Consider the following 20,036-nt stretch of genomic DNA (forward strand, 5'->3'; position numbering starts at 1 on the left):
GAGGTCTTCCTTTGCTTCATTGACACTCCACTTGACCAAACATGATATCCTTCACCAAGTATTGATTACATGTTCTAAGTATAAGAGACAAAGGACAAAGTCTCATCATACGGTTTCTAAGGAGGATTCTGGTTGTACTTCTTCCCACACAGATTTGTTTGTTCTTCTGGCAATCTTAATATTCTTCTCCAATACCACAATATTCTTCTCCAATACCATAATTCAAATGCATCAATTCTTCTATGGCCTACCTTACATATCGATTATAATGGATATATAAAGAGTTCTGGTAGCGTAATGGTTATGAGTCAGGCTGCTAACCTCAAGATTCAGAAGTCCAAAACTACCAGCTGATCCACAGGAGCAAGATTAGGCTTTCTGTTCCAATAAAGATTTACAACCTTGGAAACCTTGTACAAGGTTGCTATGAGTTGGAATTGACTCCATGGCACACCACCAACATCCACCAACATAATGGACATTTAGTGAGTCCAAAATATGTTTAAATGTCTTTAAGCACCAGCAAATTGATCTTGGACATGTTTCACCATTTAAGAAGCCTCATTTTAAATTTTTTAAGTCAGTTTTTATGTAGAAAGAACTCATCATTTGTTGATCTCTGTTCTACCTGTATAACCTTCCACCCTTTCATTATAATTAGTACGTTGCTTTCAGAATAAAATCTTCATGAGGACAATATAAACCTGCTTTGATTAACAAAGTTCAGCATCTAATATTGAAATTCTATCAAAATTTTAATCAGTAATAATATATTTGCCAATTTATCACCTTGATATCCTTTAGGCCCTTAATTCAGAAATTATAAACTACACATTAGTGTCTTAAAGTAATTTTAGATAATTAAATTTTTTATTGTGTGAATTCAATTTTATTATGTTTCTGTGACTAAATAAGATAAGTTGAGCTCCTGTTGACAATAATAAACACAGGCACCCTGGTGGCACAGTAGACACATTTTTGGCTGTTAATAAAGATTCGGTTTCTTGAATCCACCCAGCAACTCTACAGGAGAAATACTTGTGATCTACGTCTGTAAATTCAAGGAAACCTTATGGGTGAATTCTACCCTTTCATGTGGGACCACTGTGGATTGGAATCATTCGATAACAGCAGATAACATAACGCTGTGTTCTGTAGTGATTTTTAAGCATTTATTGAAATTTATTGTTCAGCTTTAATTTTTTATTTTCGAGCCATATACTTTACAAAAATTTTTAAATTTTAGATGTTATTATTTTGTTGTTGATAGGTGCCATTGAATCAGTACTGACTCATAGCAACTGTATGCAGACCAGAACGAAGCACTACCCGATCTGGGTCAACCTCACAATTGTTGCCACGCTTGAGCACATTGATGCTGCCACCTTGCCAATCCATCTTGCTGGGGGTCTTCCTCTTTTTCTCTGAACCCTCCACCTTACCAAACATGATATCCTTCTCCAGTGACTGGTCCCTCCTGACAATATGTCCGAAATATGAGAAGTGAAGTTTGGCTATCCTGGTCTCCAAGGAGCACTCTGGATGCACGTCTTCCAACACAGATCTATTGGTTCTTTTGGCAGTCCATGGCACTTTCAATATTCTCCTCCAACAACATTACTCAAAAGCATCAATTCTTCTATGGTCTTCCTTATACACTGTCCAGCTTTTGTATGCATATGAGGTTATTGAAATTACCATGGCTTAGGTCAGGCGCACCTTAGTCTCCAAGCTGACATCTTTGCTCTTCAACACTTTAAAAAGGTCTTGTGCAGCAGATTTGCTTAATGCAATACGCTGTTTGATTTCTTGACTGCTGCTTCCATGAGGGTTGATAGTTGATCCAAGAAGAATGAAGTCCTTGACAACACCAATCTTTTCTCCATTGATAAGAACGTTGTTTATTGGTCCAGTGGTGAGGATTTTTGTTTTCTTTACACTGAGATGCAATCCATACCAAAGGCTGTGCTCTTTGATCTTCATCAGTAAATATTTTAAGTCTTCTTCACTTTCAGCAAGCAAGGTTGTATCATCTGCATATCACAGGTTGTTAATGAAACTTCCTTCAATCTTGATGCCACATTTTTCTTCCTATAACCCAGCTTCTCAGATGATTTGCTCAGCATACAGGTTGAATAAGTAGAGTGAAATTATACGCATTTTTCTAAATTTTAAACCACTCAGTGTTCCCATGTTCTGTTTGAACAACTGTCTCTTGGTCCAGGTACAGATTCCTCATGAGCACAATTAAGTGTTCAGGAATACTCATACTTCACAATGTTGTCCACAGTTTGTCATTATTCACACAATTGAAAGCCTTTGCGTAGTCAATAAAGCACAGGTAAACATCTTTCTGGTATTCTCTGCTTTCAGCCAAGATCCATCAGACATCAGCAATGGTATTCCTTGTTCCACGTCCTCTTCTGAATCTGACTAAAACCTCTGGAAGTTCTCTGTCAATGTATGTTTGTAGCCACTTCTGTATTACCTTTAGTAAATCATTACTTGCATGGGATATCAAAGACACTGTCCAACGATTTCCACATTTCGTTGGGTCACCTCTCTTTGGAAAGGGCATAAATACACATCTCTTCCAATCAGTCAGCCAGATAGTTGTCTTCCAAATTTCTTGGCAGAGATGAGTGAGTGCCTCATATGCTGCTTTACTTTCTTGAAAAATTTCCATTTTTTATTCCACCAATTCCTGATGCCTTGGTCTTTGCTAATTCCTTCAGTGTACCTTGTACTTCCTCCTTCAGTATCATTGGCTCTTGGTCATATGCTACCTCTTGAAACAGTTGAATATCAACCATTTCCTTTTGGTACAGTGACTCTATGTATTCCTTTCATATTCTCTTGGTGTTTTTTGCATCATTCAATAATTTGCCCAGTGAATCCTTCAACAACTAAAGTCGAGGCTTAAATGTTTTCTTCAGTTCCCCCAGCTTGAGAAATGCTGAGAGTATTCTTCTTTTTTGATTTTTTGACTCCAGATATTTGCACATTTTGTTGTAATATTTTACTTTATATTCTTGAGCTGACCTTTGAAGCTTTCTGTTTATCTCTTGGACCTCCTCATTTCTTCCATTTGCTTTAGCATCCCTACACTGGAGAGCAAGTTTCAGTGTCTCTTCTGACATCCATTTTGACCTTTTCATTCTTTCTTGTCTTCTTAATTAATTTTTTGCTTTCTTCCTGTATGATGTTCTTGATGTCATCTCACAACTCTTCTGGTCTTTGGTCTTTAGTGTTTAATGTATCTAATCTCTTCTTCAGATGATCTCTAAATTCAGGTGGGATATATTCAAGGTCATATTTTGGCTCTCGTGGACTTGTGTTTATTTTCTTCAGCTTCAGTTTGAATTTGCATATGAATATTTGATGGTCTGTTCACAGTCTGCCCCTGGACTTGTTTACACTGATGATATGGAGGTTTTCCATCTTCTCTTCCTGCAGATGTAGTCATTTTCATTTCGATGTATTCCATCTGGTGAGGTCCATGTGTATAATCATCTCTTTTGCTGTCTAAAGGAGATATTTGAAATGAACAAATAATTGATTTTGCCTAATTTTGTCATGCGATACTCAGCACCATTTCTATGACCAAGGACATATTTTCCAACTGCTGATCCTTTTTATTTTCTCCCAACTGTTGCATTCCTATCACCAGTAATGATCAATACATCTTGATTGCATGTTTGATCAATATCAGATTGTAGAATTTGGTAGAATTCTTCTATTTCATCCTCACTGGTTTTAGTGGCTGGTTTGTAAATTTGAATAATAGTGGTAATAACTGGTCTTCCCTATATGCAAATGCATATTATCCTATCACAGACGGCATTGTACCTCATGACTGATCTGGTTATGTTCTTTTTGACAATGATTACAACACCGTTCCTCTTTAATTTGTCATTCCCAGCATAGTAAACCACGTGTTTGTCACATTTTGTTTTAGGTGGTAGCAAATATCATTGTTGTTAAGTGCTGTTGAGTCGGTTTCGACTCATAGCCACCACCCTTACAGGGTTTAGAGGAGCAGCTTGTGAGCTTGACCCACCAACCTTGCTATTAGAAATGAGCTTGCAGTCCAGCATATTACCCCTCAGTGCTACACCAGATCCCCTGCAAGCTTCATAGACCATAATAAGTTTTTCAGGAGGCCCACATACTACCTAAATCCAATCCTTTACTAAGGTGTTGAATTGGACTCATAGCAATCCTGCAGGGCAATGTAGAACTGATCCCATCAGGTTCCCAAGGCCATAAATCTTTTTGGAAACAGATGGCCACAGCTTTCTCCCATGGAGTGGCAGGTGAGTTCTAACAGTTGGATTTTCCATCAGAATCCAAGGGCTTCAAGCACTGAGTACACAGGGCTCTTTCCAACAAGATAATAGCACTGACATTTAAGATGGATCTTGTTTGCCTTCATTATGTCAGTGAAGGTATCAAGAAATAATTTTTATAAGATATTTGGATGCTTTGATATGTCATTGTTGTGGGGTTAAATGTCCTCAATTTGGTTACAACTCACAGTGACCCTTTATAGGGTTTCAAAAGAGTAACTGGTGTGTTTGAACTGTTGACCTTGAAGTTTAAACTGATCTTGCGGTCTAGTGATTGTCTTATAGCACCTCACCAGCATTATTTGAAGGCTTGATATTTTTAAATTATAAAAAAAAATATAAAGGGCACAGTGTGTACCACATTTTGACAGATATTTAGTGAGTAATGGAATGAATTGCTTTATTTGCTGAGAAAACAACTTATTTTTACTACTAATGAATCACCACCTTTTGTTATATTCTGCAAAGTGGAATTAGCTATATAAAAACATTTTTTTCCAGTTTATTTGTCTATGGGTATATGTTTTAAGTCCTTAGGTTGCCCTGGTATGGCACTGTATGATAAGCATAGGACTGCTAACTGCAACATCAAAGGTTCAAATGCACCAGATGGTCCTTGGTACTTAACAACAACAACATGCTGTCAATATATGTAATAGCATTTTTAGTGTATTTTAAAATTTACATTAGTATAGTAATAGGAACAGTGTCTTTGTAATCAATGACGAACTGGTGCTTTGGTGATAGGTGACTTTTTCCTGTGAATTAAATATTTTTTAATGTTTGCTGTATCACTAGCAGATATTTAATATCATAGTTTTTGTTTTTTAATCTGTTAAGAGGTAAGTGCCTTTCCCAGGGCAAAAGAGGAGCATTCCTCCTTGCCACCTCAAAATGTGATTTTAAAACTTGTAGTCAGTCTTTTTGCGTGATTCTTTTCTCTCACCTTTGCCTGATTTACTAAGTGACTTTGAGTGCCCAGTTATTAATATATCTGGAGTACAGCTTCATAGAGATGACTACATCGTATGGAACAAGCAAAAGCCTTTGGAAAAACTCTGAGATAATAATTATTTTGGTACTAATTGATCTGGTGTGGCGCTGTGGGTTACTGTGCCAGACTGCAAAGCCGTTTGAACTGCAAGGTTGGCGGTTCAAGCTCACCAGCTGCTCCTAGGAAACACTATACAGGGTCGCTATGGGTCGACTCTACGGCAATTGATCTAAGAGGACTACCAGAAATCTGCACCTTTTAGATATTAAATAAGTTGTTTTCAAAATAATTTTTTTTTAAAGTTCATATTCATGGACTAAAAGAAATGTCCGTATCTAAATCTGTTGTTGTTAGGTGCTGTTGAGCAGCTTCCAACTCATAGTGACCTATGTACAACAGAACGAAATACTTCCGGGTCTTGTGCCATCCTCACCTACTCAGTATTTTCTTCTTAAATTTGAAAGAACTTATTTTAGAAGCACAGCTTATTTTTTTCCCTAATATTAAACATCAATAAAATAAAAGAAAGCCAGTCCAACTCCAGTGAGAACCTTTCTAATAAAGTAGATCAATGACGATTCCAGCTAAGTTCCTAAAAAAAGAAAACACTGCCCATCTGCTAGCGGATATGCGTTTTAACAGACTGTTTATATATTTACTTAAATTGAAACAAAGGCAAATGCTGTGGTTTTACCATGTAGTTTTTGCAAGCTTGATTTTTTTTCTTAATAAAAATATACTTCTAATGAAAGTTAAGTGTTTTGCTGGTTTTTGTTTGTTTGCCTTTTCATATTTTAAGAAAATAGCTGGTACATGTAAAGCATGGAGAAAATATAAAATCCTCAGAAGTACCTTAATAAAGGATGTATTCTGATTAATATTTTACTTCCAGTGTTACACAGAAACAGAATATGACAAAGAAAGGGGCAGCTCATAAGGTCAATTGAAGTTTGGGGTTAGTGTAGGCTCCCAATGCACATGGAATAATAAAAGATATCAAACAGCATTGACAATTTTTCTTCACCTGCTCTCTTCCACAGCATCAAAATATCAGTGGCAAGCCAATGGCTGCAAGACTCTTTGCCAAGACACTCAATGAAGCAGTGACTTGAAGGGAATAAGACAGAAAGATGAGAGAGTTGAATGCTTTCTAGATACAGAGTAAAACTTATTAATCTTTCTTGAAAGTCTTTTGTGGTCACCTAGTAGAACTGAAAACTTGGAAGACTTTCCTTGGTGCCACAGGAGAAAGATACGCACACGTTTAATTCATTCTGGGACAATCCTGATTGGAGGATAGCACAGTTGAAAGACAAAGGACGTTGATGCTGTCAAAAATCTTAACTGGAATTCTCCCTTTCTCAAATATATAGCTATGTGTTTTTAGGCAAATTGTCTGTTTTGAAACTCCGACTTTTTAAAATCATAAAATGGTGATATAACATGTACATTACACAACTGTTTTGAGGAGTCAGTATGATAACACGTAAATACCTACTATCAAAATAATCAACTGCTGTTGCTGTTAAGTGCTACTGAGTAGATTCCAACTCATAGTGAATCTATAGGGGTTTCCAAGCAGCAGCTGTTGAGTGTGAACCACACCTCAGTGCTTTTCCTTTAGCACCACACTAGGAATCCATAATCAAATATACGGGATCAAATGGTCAACAAGCAGCTTAAGCAAAGGTAAGAAGATGAGGAGGGCCAGGGGATCTAGATCAATGGAAACAGAACAAATAGAATGGAAATGAGAGAACGCTGAGACATTAGGAAAAATGTAACCAATGTCATGGAACAAATTTGCATAAAAAATGGTTAAATGGGAACCTAATTTAGTATGTAAACTTTCACCTCAAATGTAACAAAATATTTTTAAAATATATACCATTTAGGAGATGGTGTTTTAGTATTTTAAAATTATCTATGAAGTGTATCCCTTTTAATTAATAATTTAATTAATGGTTTCAGCAATTCATTTAAAAAAATTCTTTACAAGAATTCCTTACATTAGTACCATATATTATCAGGATAATATAGGACTTCAAAAAATAATTCACAACTTTGACAAAATGCCCCACCTATGTCAGAATTTATGAAGGGAAAGTGAGGAAAAGGGTAACTTCGCTCCTCAGAATTAACTATTTCTTACAAGTTATAGAACAAACAAACTGAAATTTAAGAAACATTCCTAAAAATGGTTACATCATATGTGATTGACTTTAAGTGTGTGGACTAGTTATAAATTCTTATTTCTGAATTCTTATATAATAACAATTAAATAAGTGGGATTTTTCAGTGCACTTCTTTATACTACTGCTTTTAAGTGCCCTTGAGTCAGTTCTGACCTTAGAAACCCAGTATTGAGTTTCTGAGAAGCAGCTGGTTGGTTTGAACCATTTACCTTGCAGTTATAAGTCTAGTAATTATTCTACATTGCCACACCAGGACTCCATACTTCTTTATATGCCCATGGAATGTTTTCTTTTTCTAAATATAGGCTCTTTCTACTAAGATATTCACACGGCATGAAAGGAGCCCTTCAATGGCAATTACAAAATACAGATATGCTTCTTATTAAAATGTCTTCCCATTGTTGTCATTAAATGCTGTGGAGTGGGTTCTGACACATTGCAACCCTGTATAGGGTTCCCAAGTAGCGACTGATGGATTTGAACTGCTGATGTTGTTAACAGTCCAATACTTGTCATAAGACACCAATAATAGGTGTCTGCAAAATGTAACAGAAATAAGTTAAAATGCCTTATCAATCAGGTCTTCACATTTTATTTGATAATAGAACCCAGAAAGCATTTGCCATGAGTAGAGCATTTAGTACCTATTTGTCTTTCAACATTTATGTTCATATATGTTCTCTCTTCACTGATCAACTGATTGTGACCTGACATTTCACAAATACAAAAAATAAAAAATCTGCTATATGACTAGTTTTCACATTAACAACTCATGTCTGGCAATAATGAACACTGAGGTGCTAGTCAAGAGTAATGCTGATTGTGATGGTTAAGGTTATGGGTCAACTTCTCAAGGCTATGATTCCTGGTGGTTTGGCATTTATGTAATGATGCAATTTAGCATTTATGTAATGGTGTAGTTTGGCAGTTAGATAATGGTGTAATTCAACAGCTATGTAATGATGTAGTCTCCATTTCAGGAGCTGATAGGGACATCCTCCATTAAGACCTAATGATCTTTTCCCAATAAGGACCTGATCTCTGGAACCTAACCATGTTAGTGAGAAGATGGTGTACTCAGCTGTCTCTCCTTTTATTATGATTAAATTGCCTCGCTTCAGACTTAAGGATAACATTCCACTGATGCAATAGATCTGGTCTCATCTCGTCTTCTTACGGAGATTGCTTCAGGAATTTCCTTTCTTATTCCCTCCTGAATCATCACATTTCCCCTCATGTCTCTGCCTGATCATTGTCATGAACACAGGATCATTTTCATCTTTCCCATGAAAGAAGATAAAATGTCTCTGACACCAAATCAGTCTCCAGCTACCACTGTCTTATTTTACTGCTATCTGTTTGACAGCATATCTGAAAATAAAAATATTGTGAAATATAAATCTGTGATTACTTTCCTCACATTCTCTTATTCACACTTCAATCAGGCTTTTGGTCCAACCATAGAACCATACATCTTTTTGAAGGTCATCCATAGCCTTGTTGTTGTTTTCTGCTGTGGAGTTGGTTCTGACTCATAGTGATGCTGTATAGGGTTTTGGAAGCTTTAAATCTTTGTGGGAGCAGGAAGTCACATCTGTCTCCTGACAATATGTGTGTTCCAAAGACTGCATTGCATTATGTTAACATAGCTACTCTAACTTTATTATGGTTAATGAATGGTCTATCTTATTTTAAATTTTACTTTTAGTGTATTTCTACCATTATATTTAACATGGGTTTTGCAAAAAAAGATAGCATAAGTAAGGTTTTAAGGTTTATCCTATATTCTTTTAACTTTATTTAAAGTGTGCATGTCATTTAGATTCAAGTTAGTTATTAATACGTTTGGGTTTATAGCTTATTAACAATGATCAATTTCTTACCTGTAATGTCTATTTTTTGTTCTTACAGATTTTATTTATAACTGATTAATTGAGGTAAAATTGACATGCAATAAGTTGCACACCACTAGTTATCTGTTAGTGTATCATTTCTTGGTGGCACACATGTTTCTGTGATGCTGGAAGCTATGCCACTGACATTTTAAACACCAACAGGGTAACCCATAGTGAACAAGTTTCAGCGAATGTCCATACTAAGACAGACAAGGAAGATGGTGAGGCAAACTACTTTGGAATGTTTAGCCACTGCAAACCTTATGAATACCAGAATAACATTGTCAGTTAGAAAGCCAGAAGTTAAGGCCTTGATGCTGGAAGGTGATACAAATAGTACTGGGTACAATAATGATGTGAGTGGAGCAAAACTTTCAGGACCTTTGTTTACTGATCAAGAACAACATAAACTTGCTGGGGACATCATAGCAGACCCTGGGTTGATCAGTGGCAGCCCCATTAAACCACCTCTAAATAGAATCAGTTTAACCCAGATGCTCTCCTTCCTCCTGAAAGTATATAAGAATATTAAGAACAATGTAGCATTTTAGGTATAGATAAATGAAGCCCGGTGCCTGAGATCTTGTTCACAAACAAAAGTTTGCAAAGTGTACAGAGACAGCTTGGCTCCTTTCAGGAACCTTGCTTTATGTTATGTATCCTTAAGAAACTGCACGTTGCTACTCTAGATCATTTAAGCCTAAAAATTAATATATAACAGCTTGATTGAACCTTTTTTTCTGTAAAAATAAAAATGTTAGATTGTTAAGAAAAACTATGAAAATATCTTAAAAGTTGTTCCTGTGAATCATTATGTCTTGTTTTGAATGATTAATCACATTTCAGTTCCGTATCCTGTCTTAATCACATCCTCCCTTTGTGACATCCTCCCTGAGTGGATTACATCCTTCCTTTGTAATAAATCCCTCCCTAAAAAAGGCTGAGGTAGAGTATGTTCTGCAGGCAATGCTGTGCAATGCTAGGCAATATGTTTGTGTATCTGTCTACCTGCCAACTTGCATCATATCTGTGTGTCTGTCTTTTTTGTATATATTTCGTCTCTCTCTTTCTCTGTCACTTTAGCCACCAGATCTCCCTTCTTCATGACACCCACACTTCCTTGTCGAGGCAGGACCCTGACATAAGACCTCGACACAAACTAAGAGAAACAGCTTCAAAGATCATTGATAATCAGAACATAGAATGTGTGAAGTATGAATGTGGGAAAATTAGAAGTTGTTAAAAATGAAACGGAACATGTAAAGATTGATATCCTAGGCAATAGTGTGCTAACCTGGACTGACATTGGCCATTTTGAATCAGACAATCATATGGTTTATTATGCTGGGAATGACAAATTCAAGAGAAATGGTGTCACATTCATCATCAAAACTAACATTTCAAGATCTATCTTGAAGTACAGTACTGTCTGTAATAGGATAATATCTATATACCTACAAGGAAAGGCAATCTATACTACTATTATTCAAATTTCTGAAACAAACATTAAACACCAGTGATCATGAAATTGAAATATGTTTAAGTTTGAAATTATCAAACGTGTACTCATGATTATTAATAATCACTGGTGATTGGAATGAGAAGGTTGGAAAGAAAGAGGACATATCAGTAGTTGGAAAATATAAACTCGGTGGTAGAAATGACGGTGAAGATCGCATGATAGATTTTTGTAAGACCAATGAATTATTCACTGCAAATATTTTTTTAAAAAACAGCATAAAAGGCGACTATACACATGGACCTCACCAGATGGAATACACAAAATCAAATTAAATACATCTGTGGGAAGACAGATGGAAAAGCTCAATATTATCAGCTCAAAGTAATGTCAGGGGCAGACTGTGGAACATGACATCTGTTGATGATATGCAAGTTCAGGCTGAAGGTTAAGAAAATTAAAACAAATCCAGAACAGCAAGAATATAACCTTGAACATTTCTCACTTGAATTTAGTGAATGTCTCAAGAACAGATTTGATGCATTAGACACTATGTACAAAAGACCAGAGAGTTGTGGGATTACATCAAGAACAGCATAAGGAAGAAAACATTAATAGACAGGAAAGGAAAAAAAAAGCTGATAGCATGGAACAAGAGACTCTGAAACTAGTCGTGAGCATAGTGATGGGGGTAGTTATGTGTTATCAAATCAATTCCAACTCATAGCTACCCTGTATAGGATTTCCTAGGCTGAAAATCACTGAACAGAAAATTTCAAAGATCAGCTCAAGAAGGCAGTCAAGAATTACAAAATAATGTGCAAAGATCTGGAGTTAGACAATGAAAAGGGAAGAACACTCAATATTTCTCAATATGAAAGAACTGAAATAAAAATTCAAGCCTCGGTTTACAATATTGAAGGATTCTATGGGCAAAATACTGAATGATGCAGAAAGCATCAAAGAAGATGGAAGGAATACAGAGTAATTAAACCAGAAAGAAAAGATTGATGTTCAACCATTGTAAGAGGTAGCATATAATCAAGAACCAATGACACTGAGGAAAGAAGCCCAAGCTGCACTGAAGGTTTTGACAAAGAACAAACTGTTAGGAATTTATGGAATAAAAATTGACATGTGTCAGAAAAGCAATGGAGACAGTTATTCAAACAGAGCAAGGGAATATTGTTTAAAATTAGGCAAGGTGTGGCCTAGGGTTGTATTATTTCACCAGATTTATGCAATCTGTATGCTGAGCAAATATTCTGAAAAGCTGAATTATATGGCAAAAACGAAATTTGGCATTAAAACTGGAGGAAGACTCATCAACAACCTTCCATATGCATATGATACAACCTCACTTGCTGAAAGCAAAGAGGACTTAAAATACTGATGAAGATCAAAGACCACAGCCTTCAGTATGGATTGCACCTCAATGTGAAGAAAATAAAAATCCTCACCACTGAACCAATAAATAACATCCAGCTAAATGGTGAAAGGCATCCTGGTGTGGCACTGTGGGCTAATGGACCAATTGCAAAGCTATTTGAACTGCAAGGTCGGTGGTTCAAGCTCACCAACTGCTTCTTGGAAACCCTATACAGGGTCGCTATGGGTCGGAATCAACTCGACGGCACTTAACGACGAAATGGTGAAAAGATTGAAGTTGTCAAATACTTTATTTTTATGGGGTTAACAATCAACAATCATGGAAGCAGCAGTCAAGAAATTAAATTATGTATTGTATTAGGCAAATCTGCTGTATAAGACCTCTTTAAAATATTTATGAGCAAAGATGTCAGTTTGAGAACTAAGGTGCGCCTGACCTAAGTCATGGCATTTCCAATAACCTCACATGAATGCGAAAGTTGGACAGCGAATAAGGAAGACTATAGAAGAATTAATGCATTTGAGTCATGGTGTTGGAAGAGAATATTAAAAGTACCATGGACTGCCAAAGAATCAATCAATCTGTGTTGAAAGAAGTACAGCCAGAATGTGCTTTGAAAGCAAAGATGGCCACACTTCCTCTCTCATAATTTGTACATATTATCAGAAGGGAATGCTTCCTGGATAAGGATGTCATGTTTGATAAAGTGGAGGGTTGGAGAAAAAGAGGAAGACACCCAATGAGATGGATTGGCACACTGGCAACAAGAATGGGCTCAAACATAGCAAATAATGTGAGGTTGGCACAGGACCAGGCAGTGTTTCGTTTTGTTGTGCATAGGATCTCTATGAATTGGTATTGATTCGATGGCACCTAACAATAACAATATATTAGATATCTTGCATTCATTACTTTATTTCTGATGAATTTGCATATGACAATGATCAGTATTCGGAAGGTTCAGATTGTGAAAACAATTGCTTTTGTTTTCTTATTTTCTCCTCAGTGTTTACAGAGGAAGTCTTTTTATATGCTAAATGCTACACAAGAACTTTGTGATCTAAAATTGCATAAAGATCATGAGGAAGTAAAGAGGCACAGATAGTATGTCCTGAGACTAGTAGGTTGCATTGTGGCTTACACAGTGATTTCACATACATTACTTTACATTACACTGTTAAATAAATGAGGTAGATATATATATATATATATTTTAAGTCAAGAAACAGATGCTTAACGTGGTGAGTGTCTCCAAACTAAATATCAAGAAATTGTTTTGAGGTGGGCAGATGGATGTATGTTGTGGTTGTTGTCAGGTTGTTGAGTCATAGAGACCCTAAGCACAACAGAATAAAACATTTTCTGGCATTGTGCCATCCTCAAAATTGTTTTCATGTTTGAGCCCCTATTTGTAGCCACTGTGTCAGTCCATAAGATTAGTTATTATCATACTTGAGCCTCATTTGCCAGAAGCTATTCTTCATGCTCCTTCTCTCTGGCTTCCTGCCAAAACTTTTTGTTGATGTTGCAGAAACTGCAATAAAAATCGAGCTATGTAAACACAAGATTTTCCTGGAAAACTATTTTCACTTTATTTTCTTAAATGGAAGAATCTTAATAGTGTTTTCTCAATCAAAAAATAATGTCTGGAGACATTTAATGTTCTTGTCACCCCTGATACATGTTGTAAGCCAGGATGATGCCATGATTTCATGTAGCTGAAAGTTTGAGAATATGTTCTCAAACAATGTGTTATGTATGACCCTCCCTGTTCCTGATATACACTGAAACCAAGGTAATTTTCTTTAGTTGATATTCACGTGTTCTATTTATTCAGTCAAAGATTGCGTTGGAAACATTATCATTCCTGTAATACAAGATTTACTTTGAAAAAAACACATGGGAATAGCTAATATATTTAGATTCAAAGAAACAAAAAAGAAATCCAATAAGGATTTCCTGCTTAGTCACTGATAACACTGACTTTTAGTCATTATTTTAATATTTCTTCTGAAAACTATCTTTTGATAGTAAGTTAAATACCTAATTTAAAGACCTATTGATAATTACTTCATGGACTATTCATAGGTATCAAATGCCTTTAATCAAAACAAAGTATGCTAGAACTTTGATAATTAAACACTATTTTATATGCATGAAGATTAGTTTGCATTTATACTATAAAAGCAGGAACAAAAGAATGTTAAAGTGTTTTGTTTTAGAAGCAAAATATCAATGTCTCTCCCTATATTTATACTTTTACTGCAATTGCAGCAAGACTCTCTATATACTGGCTTTCAACTTTATTCTTTAAAAAAATTAATGGTGTTTAAAATTTTATCACATTTGTTCTGCTATTCTGCAGAATAGTATAGAATCATGCTTATGTGTAAGCTAGATATCATATTTTCTTGAGCATGTATTATTAAATTTGTTGTTTACGGAGTGATAAATAGATTGAAATGTATCTATTATATACACCGTTTTGGCTTGATTGTTTAGAAATCTCACATTAAGGGGAATATGGGGGTAAATTAATTAATGGCATTCTAGGTGTCTTAATTCTTTTTGTTTCTGATATTGTATAATTTAAGGTCTTGTTTGTGAGAAGCAATTTTTAGAAAGGACTGGCATGGACTGATGGTAGAATATTTCAAGCAATTTTCAATGTTATCTGGTCTGACCTCAAAATGAATTACATGAAAATTGTCAGGGCAGGAAAGCCATGTAAATAAGGGTCCATAGCTCTGAGCCTAGCAGGAATAAGGCTTAGAAAAGATGTTGACAACTCAAAGAATTCAACATCCAGGAAAGAAGCATAAACATGGGAATGTTGTGGAAATCACGATTGCAGATTTTCTCTGGGAAATGGGTTCACTGTAAACCTAATGAAATCATTTTAAAAATAAGAACTGAAAAGCAAGAACCAAGCAAACAAGTGACACACACTAAGCCAGCCATTCATAATGGTGTTGCACCCCTAATTTGCCCATGAGTTTGAAATCTGTGATCTAGACCATTCTAAATTGCTTACGAACGTATCCTAGTTTCAAGTGTTAGAAAGGGAACCTGGTGGCTCTGTGGGGTAATCACTGGATTGCGAATCACAAGATCAGTAGTCTAAGCCCACCAAATGGGACAAAGCTGAAGCTTTCTGCTCACACAAAAATGTACCACCTCAGAAGCCCAATACCGAGTCACTATGAGTCAGAACCAACTCACAGACACTTAACGACAGCAACAATGTTAAAAAAAAGAGATTAGATTAAGTTAAGAAAACTTGCCAAACAGGTTTTAGAGAAGATATATGTATATGTTGTTGTTGTTGTTAAGTGCCTTCGAGTCGGTTCCGACCCATAGAGACCCTGTACAGGGTTTCCGAGGGTGTAAATCCTTACGGGAGTAGAAAGCCTCATCTTTCTCCTGTGGAGCAGTAGTTTCGAACTGCTGACCTTATGGTTCGCAGCCCGATTCGTAACCACTACGCTACCAGAGCTCCTTATATATACTACCATTCATTGATCTCAAAATATTATCAATGATACAATTTACCTGAGCCCTGTGCTCCTTCCTGAACATAGTTATGTTGATATTAAGTGCCATCGAGTCGGTTCTGACTCATAGTGACCCTGTACAGGGTTTCTGAGGCTGTAAATCTTTACGGGAGCAGAAAGCCTCGTGTTTCTCACATGAAACAGCTGGTAGTTTCGAACTGCTGTCCTTGAGGTTAGCAGCCCGATTTGTAACCACTACACTAGCAGAGCTAAGTTAAGAGCTTGGTAGTGTTGGTTGTGTGCTGTGGAGTCAGTTCTGACTCATAGCGACCCTGTACAGGGTTTCCGAGGCTGAGCTCTTAAATATTTTCTACATTTAAAATATTGTAGTTGCAATATATTGAATATATTGGGTTATTTATACTTCTATTGATTTTTTCCCCATAATACTATTTTAATCTAAAAATGTACATCTTTCTTCAGTGATAGAGTCTTAGTTATTACATCTCTAAAGATTATTTCTCAACAATACGTTTTTCTGTTCTTCGGGGATGCCTGTTACATGTGTGTTGAAGTAATTCAATTTCCTTTGAATATTCCTAATTATTCTTTCATAAGTTTTCTGTAACTCATTTGTATTTTATTCTAAGAAAATATCTTTAATATTTTCCAAATCAATAATTTTGGCTTTGACACAATATAGTTAGAATTATCTATTCAACGACTATATATTTGCAATTTTTCCAATATCTTCTATCTCATTTATAACATTTAATGTTTCAATTCTGTCCATTTTTGTTTTTAAACTTTTTATGAAACTCTTTTTAAAATTTGTCTGCAATCAACATACACATGATCTTCTTCATGTAGTTCTGTAATACTGACTTTATTTTGTTTCACATTTTAATTTTGATTGATGTCTTTCTTTACAGTAGAATTTTTCATATGTTTTGGAATTTCAGTTTGCTAGCTCATGTTAGAGAACACTTCTAGTTCTCTCTCTTTGCCTTTCCCCTCACTCCTTACTCTTTCTTAATTTTGTGTGCAGTTTATTTCTCAGAGCCCCTAATGCACAACTCCATTTGGAATGCTGCTTAGGGTTTTTTGTCTTTTTTTGAAATCACGTGTGCAATTCTTTGTTCAGCTGATGGTTTGATCCATATGGTCTTTTTGCTTTAACAAACAGAAATGTATTCTCTCCCAAATTAGGAGGCCTGAATTCAGAAAGCCACCTGTAAGGAATGGCTCTTTCTTTCTCCATGTATCCTGGTTTGGGAGGTCCCAGCACATGGATACCTGGTCCGTCAAACATGCTATACTTCCAGCTTGTCTTTCTTTCTGGCAGTAGTTCCCTTTCTCTCTGATCTCTTCTTTCTCTCTTTTAACTTTTTATTGTAAATTGGGTGAAGTTTTACAGAGCAGATAATCATTGATCATTGATTCTGGAGCAACTCTGTGTGCCTGCCTTCTTGCTTCCCCAAATATATAGCTTTATGTAACCAATAACATAAGTCACAGAGCTTCATCTAATTATTAGTCTGTGATTTGCTTGAAGTATTATTCAGTCTTCATTTCTGAGCTGCCCAGCCTTGTAGTAAGCTCTGCTTTTAAGCACTGAAGGAAACTCTGCTTTTTCACCTCATTTGTAGATGCCATGGGGTCCTGGTATGTCACTGTGGGTTAATGCGCTGTATTGCAAAGTTGGTTTGAAGCACAATGTTGTTGGTCCGAGCTCACCAGTCACCCTGGAAATCCTACATAGGGTTGCTATGGGCTAGAACCAAATCGATGATATTTAACAACAGCATGTAAACCTCATGGTCAGTTTCCTCAATGAAGTCCATATCCCAGGCACTGTTATCTATTCCTTACAAGGAGCCCATCACAGACACAAAGTCACCTCTGCTTTACTTTCCTGTCTATTTCTAGTTTGCTTGACTGTTTATCCTATTTTTTGTTGTTATTTTTGTTTTAACCCAGCAATGTCATCTTTTTCCACTTTTAACTTACTTATAATTCATATAAGTTGGAAGCAAAAGATGTTCTTCTAGGCATAAACTTCTTGAGTCACCCTACTACATAAAAAAAGTGTTAATTTCTGTACTAAATAATCATATATTGGTGTTCCTGGAGCTACAATATAGAGTGGTTGGTCCAAAATCAAATCAATCTTGCTTCTGGCATCCAATATTTCTTAGAAACCCAGGCTTTCAGAATGTCTACTCTTATTATTCCATGTTTTTAAGTCACAACAGTTGAAGCTTAAATAGGTTATGCAACTTTTCAAAGGTCACACAGCTCTTGCTTCACAGAAGAGACGAAAGGGGATCTCGGGGCTTTCTAATGGGAAGCTTCCTAATGCTATCAAATCATCTAATACCCAGTGACATTTGAGGTAGAACTGAGTGCATTATGGGACAAAGAAAAGTAATATTGGACCATCAATGTCTCTATAATTCTTGAATATATAGAAGATCTGTATCCATCTGAGAAATCTATTTTATGAGAAGGTAAGAGGTATAAGGTATTGAATATTATTAAACTATTTGAATCCTAGAATTTTTATTGATAAGAAATGTTACATTTTCTAGTTATGTGTAGAATTTGAAATGGGAGAAAGTATTCAAATTAAAAGTTATTTGGTTTGTAAAACATTCATAGATCAATTGAGATGATAACTTATCTCAGTTTTGATTATGGATGTTGTTGTTGTTGTCAGGTGCCATTGAGTCGGAACCGACTCATAGCGACCCCATGCAAAGCAGAACGAAACAATATCCGATCCTGGACCAACCTCACTACCACTGCCACACTTGATGCCATCAATGATGTCACCTGGCTGATCCATCTTGTTGGGGGTCTTCCTCTCTTTCTCTGACCCTCCATCTTACCCAGCATGACATTCTTCTCTAGTGACTATTCCTTCCTTGATTATGGTAGAACCATGTATTGTTTGGTCTTGGTAAACATAGAGTCAGCTTTAAGTTCACCTGACTTTGCTTTCTTTTTTCATAATTGAAAAGAAGACTTTTTAGTATGCTTCCTTTAACATCTTTTATACTGCAATATAACTGGAAATTCCTTAATCCTACATGTAGACAAACAACTAAATATGGACTTGCACATAAAATTTCAGATATGCGTTTAAAAAGTGAACAGATTAAATTAAAGTAATTGTGTCTAAAGTCATTGCTAGGGTTCTCTACAAAATACATTCATATAATTACTTGAGACTTTTTTCTCACATGAAAAAGTTGCTGATGTGTTTCAAATTAAGTAAAGAGTCACCCAAAACAACCTAACTTCCTTGTCTACATAATGCCTAAAGATTGGCAGTTACAGCTGAAATACGGAAGCTGAAATCAAGAAATATAGTTAAGACCTTTTTTGTAACATCCTTTCATTTATTGGGTAAAAATTGGAGTGGGAAGGACAGGCTTGTCCTGAGGTGATGTTGTTGTGGTGGTGGTGGTATTTGCCAATATGTTAAATGGAAAATTTGGAAGGGCAAAATCTATATTTTTTAATTTGTTATTAATTTGGTGCTATAAGATAAACACTGAACTGCAAGTTTGAACGGCAAGATTGGGGCTTCAAACTCATCAGCTGTTCCTCAGAAACTCTGTACAGGGTTGCAAAATGTCTGAACTGATTCGACAACACTTGACAATAACAAGCAAAATTCATTAGGAAATTAAAAATATTTATTTGTATGAAGATTTAGGGTGTATTAATATTTTAACTAGTATAAATAAATATTAATATTAAGATGTATTGATCATTGCTGGTGATTGGAATGCAAATGTTGGGAGCAAAGATGAAGGATCAGTAGTTTGGAAAATATGGCTTTGGTGATAGAAATGATGCTGGAGATCATGTGATAGAAATCTGCAAAATGAATGAGTTGTTCATTTCAAATACCTTCTTTAGACAGCCTAAGAGATGAATATACACATGGATCTTACCAGATGGAACACATAGAAATCAAATTGACTACATCTGTGGAAAAAGAAGGTGGAAAAGCTCCATATCATCAGTGAAAACAAAGTCAGGGGCAGACTGTGAAACAGACCATCAATTGCTCATATACAAATTCAAACTGAAGCTGAAGAAAATGAACACAAGTCCATGAGAGCCAAACTATAACCTTGAATATATCCCACCTGAATTTAGAGATTATCTGAAGAACAGATTTGATGCATTAAACACTAAAGATCGAAAACCAGAAGAGTTGTGGGATGACATCAAGAACATCATACA

This window comes from Chrysochloris asiatica, unplaced genomic scaffold, assembly GCF_000296735.1.
Source record: "Chrysochloris asiatica unplaced genomic scaffold, ChrAsi1.0 scaffold00056, whole genome shotgun sequence".
Classification (NCBI taxonomy): Eukaryota; Metazoa; Chordata; class Mammalia; order Afrosoricida; family Chrysochloridae; genus Chrysochloris; species Chrysochloris asiatica.